The sequence below is a fragment of the Oxyura jamaicensis genome, chromosome 24 (genome assembly GCF_011077185.1).
Source record: "Oxyura jamaicensis isolate SHBP4307 breed ruddy duck chromosome 24, BPBGC_Ojam_1.0, whole genome shotgun sequence".
In the NCBI taxonomy this organism is placed as follows: domain Eukaryota; kingdom Metazoa; phylum Chordata; class Aves; order Anseriformes; family Anatidae; genus Oxyura; species Oxyura jamaicensis.
In genome coordinates this window covers 4,770,641-4,778,849 of record NC_048916.1, presented here as the reverse complement: position 1 = coordinate 4,778,849, position 8,209 = coordinate 4,770,641, and the positions used below count along the sequence as shown (strand labels likewise).

Genomic DNA, 8,209 nt, shown 5'->3' with positions numbered 1-8,209 from the left:
TTGTTTGTTTGTTTGTTTTGTGTTTTGTTTGTTTGTTTGTTTGTTTTCCTGTGGTATATTTCTCACCAATTAATAATAATAGGAATTTAAAAGGAGATTCCATCCAGAAGCCACAAGCTAGCCTTAATCATGTTGACCAGTAATGTTTTATCAATGTTAGCCTTTCCTCACTGAGCCCTGCCTGCCTAACTTTAATGGCATATAGCACTGACAACCTCTTACGATACAAGATTTACAAGTTTGGAACAGCAAAGCTGGTTTGTAGCTCTCTATTTTTGGGTTCTGTGTTTTTTGATAATTCTCCCAAAATCTGGTCCATTGCTCCTCCCACCCAACTTCCCAGCACTGCTCTACAGCTACGTGGAGCTCTCTCAGAGCTGCTCAGAATATTGTTGATCATCCACTATGGCCTCGGTAACGTGCAGAAGTAATTGAGGAGTGTCACTGGAATTGTTTGATTTGAAACCAAAATGGTTTGGTATTATCGTGATGGGTTTTTGTCTCCGCAGAGTGTTCCCTTAAGTGCATAGGAATCATCAGGAAACACTTGGAAGTAGCTCGTATTTGAGTTCAAGCAGAGTTTGTGACCTGTCTTGGAGTCGTAGCCACCAGAAGAGTAGCATGTCACACCTTAATAGGGCCTTTTCTTGGTCACCTTGAGGTCTGCGTGTCCTCGGGGACAGGAGGTTCAGCCTTTGCTTGCCAGGAGCAGTCACAAGAGGTGAGCCAGGGGATTCCTTCCTCGAGGACTGCTGCTCCTGTTTCTAGTGAGCAACAAGTGAATGGAGCCAGCCCACACAGAGCCTTGCTCACTGCTTTGGTGTTACAGACCCCTTGCCACGGCTCTGATGAACCACAGGCTCAGAGGGTAGCTCACTCTGGCATTAACGGGTTGGCTGCAGAGCCATAAGAACCTGTGGTGAGGTGCATTTTCCCTTTGTAGGAGCCCTCACCATTACCCCCAGTTGGCAAGTTCATCTCTCAGCCCTTGGAATTTGTCACCCCAGCTCCTCCAGGACCTGGCGTTGCTCTCTCCTGCCCACTGCTCCTACAACAGCTGGGTGCCAGGGTTTCACCTCCGAGCTCTGCTCATCCAGAAGGGCTGAGGCTTCTCCTCCCTGCCATAGCTGCAGCGAGGGGAAAGGCAGGATGGAGCGGGAGCCGCGAAGACGTTGTGCCATTAAGTGGTGTAATTTAGTCTCTGCTCGATGTTTTGATTTTGCCCAGCTGTGTCTGTGTGCATTTAGATTAATCCTGTTAGCTGGCAGGAGCGGGGCTGCCTGCTGTTTATCAAGAGTGCTTGTGTGATTTCTATTTGATATGCAGTTGTCTTGGAGAGGAACTCGGCAGCCTCGCTGCTCGCTGTTGGGCTCTGCTGGGCAGAGCTCTCTGGGAGTCCAGCAGCAGAGCTGCTGTCTTTCTTGGCACTGAAACGGGAGGGAAAAGGGACATTCCCTTGGTCATTCAGAGGCATGGGTGCATGGCCATGGGGTTTTGTCAGAGCAGAAGCTGGCCAGTTGGTCTGCAGCAGTTTGTGCTGCTGGGGCTGGCACCGGGGCTTCGCCGTTTTGTGCTTCAGTCACTTGCCATGAGCAGAGAAGTGTCAGGAGCGTCTGAGGAGCCAGGCTCTCCCTGTGCCAGGGAAAGTATGGACTTCTTGCTGAAATTAATTGCTCCTTTAACAAATTACCGCTCATTAGCCAAGCTACTGTGACGATGTGCGTGCTCTTAGCCTGTCTTATCTGCGAAATGAGGAGATATTACCTTCAAAAAACCCCTAACGATTAGCATAACGGAGCTGGCTTGCCATAACTCTGTCAGCGTACGATAAAAAGTGATGCCCTGTGTTCCTAATAGCCATACCGATAAAACATAATAATATAGCACATGGCTTTGAAGTCCCGGGTGGCTGGTTTAGTGTGGAATATCTTGGCGAGTCTTACTGCCAAGTGAAGAGCTCGGCAGGAGGTGGGTGCCCAGAATTGCTGTCCTGGGCTGGAGAGATGAGCTCCGCATTTTTAGTTGTACAGAAGGAGGTTTGTGACCTCATTCGTGCACTTCATTCATCTAAGTCAGTCCTCTGTCCTAGACCTTTTTTTTTTTAATCCTATGTAATATTTCAGTGGAACTCGCTGTCGTTAGGTGTGATGGAAGTGGAGCATCTAGAGAAGTTCAAATGGGGATTAATCTTTTCTCTGAGTAATGAAAACACGGAGTTATTATGTTACTTATGAAGGACAAAAGTCCCTTATGCCTACTGAACACGAGAGTAGGCTGGAATGAGATTTTTCTTCTTGACTATTTCCCTATGTTTCCCACACAGCTGTTCTTTCAGCAGAAGCTAATGGATTTGGGAATATTCAGTCATTACATCTCCCTGAAATTATTTTTCTTTTAAGTATATCGAATAATAAAAGCTTCAACAGGGAAATTTTTCCTTTTCTTGTATTAGTTTTTTCTTCTTCAGAAAATGCATTATTCCGTTTAAGTTCCTCTAGTTCTTTGATTGTGTCTATTATTCCATCTTCTCATCATCTCCCAAGCATTGCACTCAAAATATTAACCTTATTATCCGTATTCTGTGTATCAATAGTTGTACTGCTTGCCATACTGAACTTCTGTAGCAGTTTACAAGGCATATGGCAGGTGTCCAGCTGTCCCCGCACCAAAAAATAGCCTTTGCCAAACCCCTTCAGCTTGATCAAGAGCTGGCATCTGAACCTGTGGGATTGGTGTCCCCAGATACCTGCAGGTGGAGGGCATCCCTCCATCAGTCACGTCTCTGTAGATGGGTGGTGGTGTCGTGCCCTAACCCTGTGTTCCCTGCACTAAAACCACCTATAATCTGCCAAGTGGCTTCCAAAGGTGCTAAGATGTCACAAAACTGTTGTTTTCGGAGAAATATTTTTACAAGACTAGCTCTTTGCTGCCACACAGTCCTGAGCTAAGGGACAAGTGGATTCAAAATGGGATTAGGTATGTTTGAGGAACACAGTCCCCTCCTGACAGAGATTAGGCCTCGAGTCTCTGCCTTGCTACAAACTCCTTTATTGACCTTAAGCAGATCTCACCTCTCCGTGGTTTTGTTCCCTGTGGTCTTGGAATTGGGGATTCACATTTGCCATAAGTGCTGGGAAAATAAATGCGCCATGGATCCTGATGCTCAGCTGTTACACTAACAGGGAGCCACATCAGCTATGTCATTAGCAGGATTTAAAAATACCATTAGGGGTATTAATTAAGGACATAAGCAAAGTACGAACCGATAGGGTCAGGAAGAAACAGCTCTCCCTGAACACAGCTTATCCCACATCTGTCTACCAGCATCCTCCACTGAAGCATCTGGTACTGTCAGATGGGTTACTGAGCCAGATGCATTTGCTCTGCAATTCACTCTAACGCTGTCTTTGTTCTTGCATCTCCTGACTGATTGCTCCCTAAAAGTTTGCATTTTCCATTTGCTGTGTGTCAGTGGGGATTGATTACGACAAAGCAGAATCTATACCCTACTCACATGGAAGCCCGGTACATACAACAGACTTGATTGGGATTGAGGCTTCTTATTTTTTTTTCTAATAAATTGGAAATCATAATTGAGTATTTCTGGCTGATGTTTAGACTTGGGTGATTTAGCCAAAATGGAGTATGATGAATGAGAGACAGGAAGAATTGCAGAAAATGTGTTTCTTTTTTTCCTGGAAACACATGATGTTCATGTGTTTCAGGAAGGTCAGTGATAGAAATCTGCTTCGTAAGTCTCTGTCTGTCTGCATTAAATGTGTATCTCAGGTCCCTCTTGCCTGTTCTCCTCCCCAGTAGGTTATGAGCACAAGCCCAGCTGTGTGTGCTTGCTAGTCCAGCCAGGTGTCCACTGTCATTGCCATCAGATGGCTGGGAAACGAGCTGCCTGGAGCACTTTTCCGTGTCTCTGCTCAGCCCCCAGCACCCACAGACCCAAGCACAACACCTGCAGCTGAAGCATCCTGTCTGCTCATTGCAGCTTTGGTAACGGGTTGGGACACAGAGCTGGATGCCCTCAGTGATAATCCCCTGGCCCAGGCAGAGCCAAAACCTGACAGATGAGAGCCACAGTGAAACAGAGAGAGCTCAGCGTGCTGCTCTTGCTGGCGTCTGGGGAGGTGCAGCAGGAGCAGGTCTGATAAAGCAGGGCCAGGCTGGGCGGGCTGTGGCCCTGCTGTCCCCACCACCAGCTCCATGCAGGTCCTGATGTGCCTTCAGCACTCGCAGCAGCAGCAGCCTGCCGAGTATCTTCCCAGAAACAGCTGACTGGCGTATTTTAATTAGAGGGAGAGTAAACTACATCGGAGTCCGAGAGGCTGACTTTTTCACAACGGCTTGGGGAAAATGGAAAGACTAGCATTTTCAATTTAAGGTTTAGTTAGATAATGCCTGTTGGTGCCAGTAGATTACAGAGTGGATATTAAATCCTCCAGGATTTGCAATGGGAAAGTACTCACAGAATCCGTAAGTAGGCAGGAGAGCATGGCTATGGAGCTATCGTCCCCTGGAGGTCCCGAGCGGGAAGAGAAAATGCGAAGTAAATCTTTTCTTTGAAGGAGGCTCTGTGTAAAGAGCACACATATGCAGGCTGTGGCCTTTAAAGGTTTCCCTGTTAAGAAGCTTTCTTGCTTCTGACAGCAGCCAAATGGCGTGTGAAAAGGTAATGGGGTCTGTCAAACTGCTGGAGCAGGGAAATGCAAGGCAGGGCTCCTGGTGCTAATGCACCCGCTGAGGAGTTCGAGGCAGGTTTCTTTCAGCTCCCCCCCCACAAAAGGACCTTCTCAGCATGTTCCTGTGGAACCAGGACAGCTGTCCTGTGGCACTTGAGTTTCCAAAGCAGATCACAGCAGCTCTGGCTCTTGGCTATTTCATAGCATCAGTGTAAGCTGCTGCTGCTGCTGGGCTTGGTGAGCAGGAGGCAGCAAAGCAGACTCTTTGGTTGGTGACCTGGGATCTCTTGGCCAGTTCAGCCCACTCCAACCTTAGCAGGGGGACCTAGGACACATCGAGTTCTTGCTAGAGCTCACCAAGGTTCCCATAGGAGATGTTCAGCACTGCAGTCTAGGGGAGACACAGTCACAAAGGCCCTGGTAACAGCCCTCACCTGAGTCAAAATCCATTCCAACACGAAGTTTGCCAGGACCGGCTCTACCTCCTGCCTTACACATATCCAAGAGCACTGAGGGCAGCATCAGCAGTGCGGGGAAGCTGCTCCTCTTGGTCTGTGCCCGTCTCCTGACGAGGGAAATGCTGGCCGTGCTTGCCTACCTTGTCAGGGAGAAAGTGTTGAAAACTCATTGCAAAACAGTGACGATCCTGTAATGACAAGAGCTAGAAAAGGGGAAGAGTTTATCCCTCATTACTACAACGTGCAGGTAGTTTGGCAGTGCATGGTGACTATCCTGGGACTTGGTCCATGACCTGTATAACACTGCTAGTTTAGATGCACTGAACTGCACAAATTAATCACTACAACCATCCAGGCATGTTTTATCTGGTTTGGATGTTTACTTGCAGGTTAAGGGTAAATATTAACCTGCAAGGCTTTTCCTAGGAACAACTCTTTCTATTTAGAGCAATTGTTGCAACAATTCTTTCAACTGATTTCACTGAAGGAGGGGCACAGGAAAGAGTTTCTGGGTAGAAAGAATACGAGTGTTCTTCACCAGACTCTGCTGAGAACCGAGGAAAAATATTTGAGGCCGCAGTGTGCTATTTGTACCAGAAGCAGAGCAGGTGATGGCACGGACCCCAGAGTCCAACCACCACTGCCAGTGTCTGTGAGCCATAAAGGACAGCTCGTGGGGAGTTAGGATGGAAAAGGTTTTTGTTGTGGCGTGTTCGGATAGCAGAATTACAGGTTGTACTGTATCTGCAGGTGATAAATAGTTCCTATGAGTTCCCAGCCCCGGTCCCACACGTGACATATCCCCGTACTTAACTTGGCATGTGGTAAGGGATGTCTTGAAGGTGGCTCTAGACTAGCTCCCTAGACTAGGAAATACTCAGAGCTGAGTTTGGGGTTGATTGAGAGCCTGCAGTTGGTGTCAGAGTGTCCGTTGGCTCCTGCGTGGTCTGGAGGAAATGCTCTAGTGATGTCCCCAGGTCCACAGCCCCAGCACTTTGCAAACACTTTATCTAAAGATCAGATCCGTGGCAATAAAAACTCCAAAACTATCACAGACTTTGGTTTGAACACCCCAATAGTTTTATTAAGAACGTGTCCCTATATTTTATGCTTGCTAATTTGCAAATTCAAATGCTTTATTTCTGTGTTATCTTTGTGCAAAAGACTGGCAAATTTATGCCACAAAAATATTGCAAAAACATAAAGGTTCACAAGCAATTAGATTTTATTATTCCTGTTTATGCTCCTGAAGAACTGTTCATTTTAAAAACTTTATAGTCAATATGTATGAAGATAAAACAATGGTCTGTCGTGCTCTGGTGGCAGAAGTCAAGTGATTAAGTGAGCTGAATGAATTATTACAGAAGATCAGCTTTGGGAGCTACTTGCTTTGATTCTTGGCAGCCAATATCCACCCAGGGAGAGGCTCTGTCCCCACGTTATTTGCTTTTCCCTCGCACTAGCTCGGATCATGCATCATTCTAGTTCAGAAGCACAGAATTGCATACGTGCTAGAAAAAAATCAGCACAAACTTGCTGTTACCAGTGAGAGACCATTTCACTCTGTTCTCCAAACAGCCATCAAGCCTCGTTTGCAGGCTGTGAGCTGTGGGTCCCGATGGAAGCAAGGCTGTAGATGCCCTCCCAAGGGGTGCTGGCTGCCTTGAAATCATCCTTTCCTGAGCACATGGCCCCAAAGCAGCCTACATGGGCTTGGGACAAGGGGACAGCATTTTAAAAGGGGCAGTGGACGTGGGACCAAGGCTTTCTGGGTTTTAGAGCCTCCAACATCTCCTCTGGGTGTGAGGGCAGACCTGGCAGGTAGAGAGATTTGCAAATTGAGCCTTTGGGGTGAAAGAGCCAAGGAACTGGACCCAGGAGCCAGAATTTTCAGGAAACCACAAATTGCTGGGGGTGAAAGAGGGAAAAGACCTCGATTTATGGGATGCTGGGTGATCTGGGGATCTCCTTGGGATGGCGAGCTGACGGCTGGCCCTGGGTCCAAGCTGAGGACAGTCTGAGCAGGGGGAGCCCCATGCTCAGCCCGTGCTTCCAGGCTGTGAAACTCTTCCTGATGCCTCCAGGGCTTCTCTGCCAGGCCTCCCCCTGCCGAGGGTTCATTGCCACGAGGTTTATTGCTGCAGCCCCGGTGCCGGTCCTGCGGGCTGCCTCCGGTACGCTCCTCAGCATCACGGAGTCCGGGAGTGCAGAGCGTGCTCGACACTCGCTCTTCTCATGCTTAAGTGGTGGAACCGAGACATTCTCAGCAATTTTAGGACAGGAAGAAGATTTCTCTCTGATTGCTTTTTAATCACAGTAATAACAGTAATGGAGGCAGTGAATGGAATTGATGGGAAGGAGCTGAGCTCGGCTCTCTGCTAACTCCCATGTGGGGTAAACAAGGAGGATTTACTGGCTTCTCGAGTGAATCCGCAGTACCCTCGCTGTCCAGGAATGGCTGGCAGCAATATTCAGCTGGTACCCAGCACCTGGGAGAAGGAATATTGCAGACATCCTCTGGAAGCTGTCTGCCTCAGTGCCTCGGGTAAATGAGCAAACCTTGCCTGCCTCTCTTCTCATCCCCACAGACACTCACGCACACAGTCTGCATCTTTAGCAGCACACGGGGGATTTATCCTCTCGCTCACAGACAAGAGAAGCCATCATATGGACCAGAAATCGGAGAGGTCGGCAGCTCTCCTTGCAGAGACCAGGCTGCACATGTGAGCCAGCACCTTCCTCCGATGGGAACTGGTGAGGTTGGAGGGGGAGAGGCACCGAAACCCCAAACAGGCACAGACTGAGGGCTTGTAGAGATGCCCTCTGCAGGGAAGGACTCGCGTGGGAGCAGTGTGTGGGAGCTGATCTAGCTGGGCACCTGCAGGCTGCTCCCAAGGCAGTGAACACATCCACCAGCTTGGTTTGACCTCAAGGATGTGGGCATATTCACTGATGTGACCCTGACTCAGAACACCCAGAAAGCAGTGAAAACCAAGCCTCTAGAAACAGAGAATGTTTGTTTTCTTTCTTTTTCTTTTTCTTTCTTTTTTTTTTTTTTTC

The 8,209-nt window shown here is 48.1% G+C and overlaps 1 long non-coding RNA gene across 1 annotated transcript in view; it reads left to right on the top strand.

Annotated features, from left to right (window-relative positions):
* Window positions 1-8,209, top strand: part of LOC118178093 — a 61,316-nt gene that overhangs the window by 41,317 nt on the left and 11,790 nt on the right. The window lies entirely within an intron of this gene.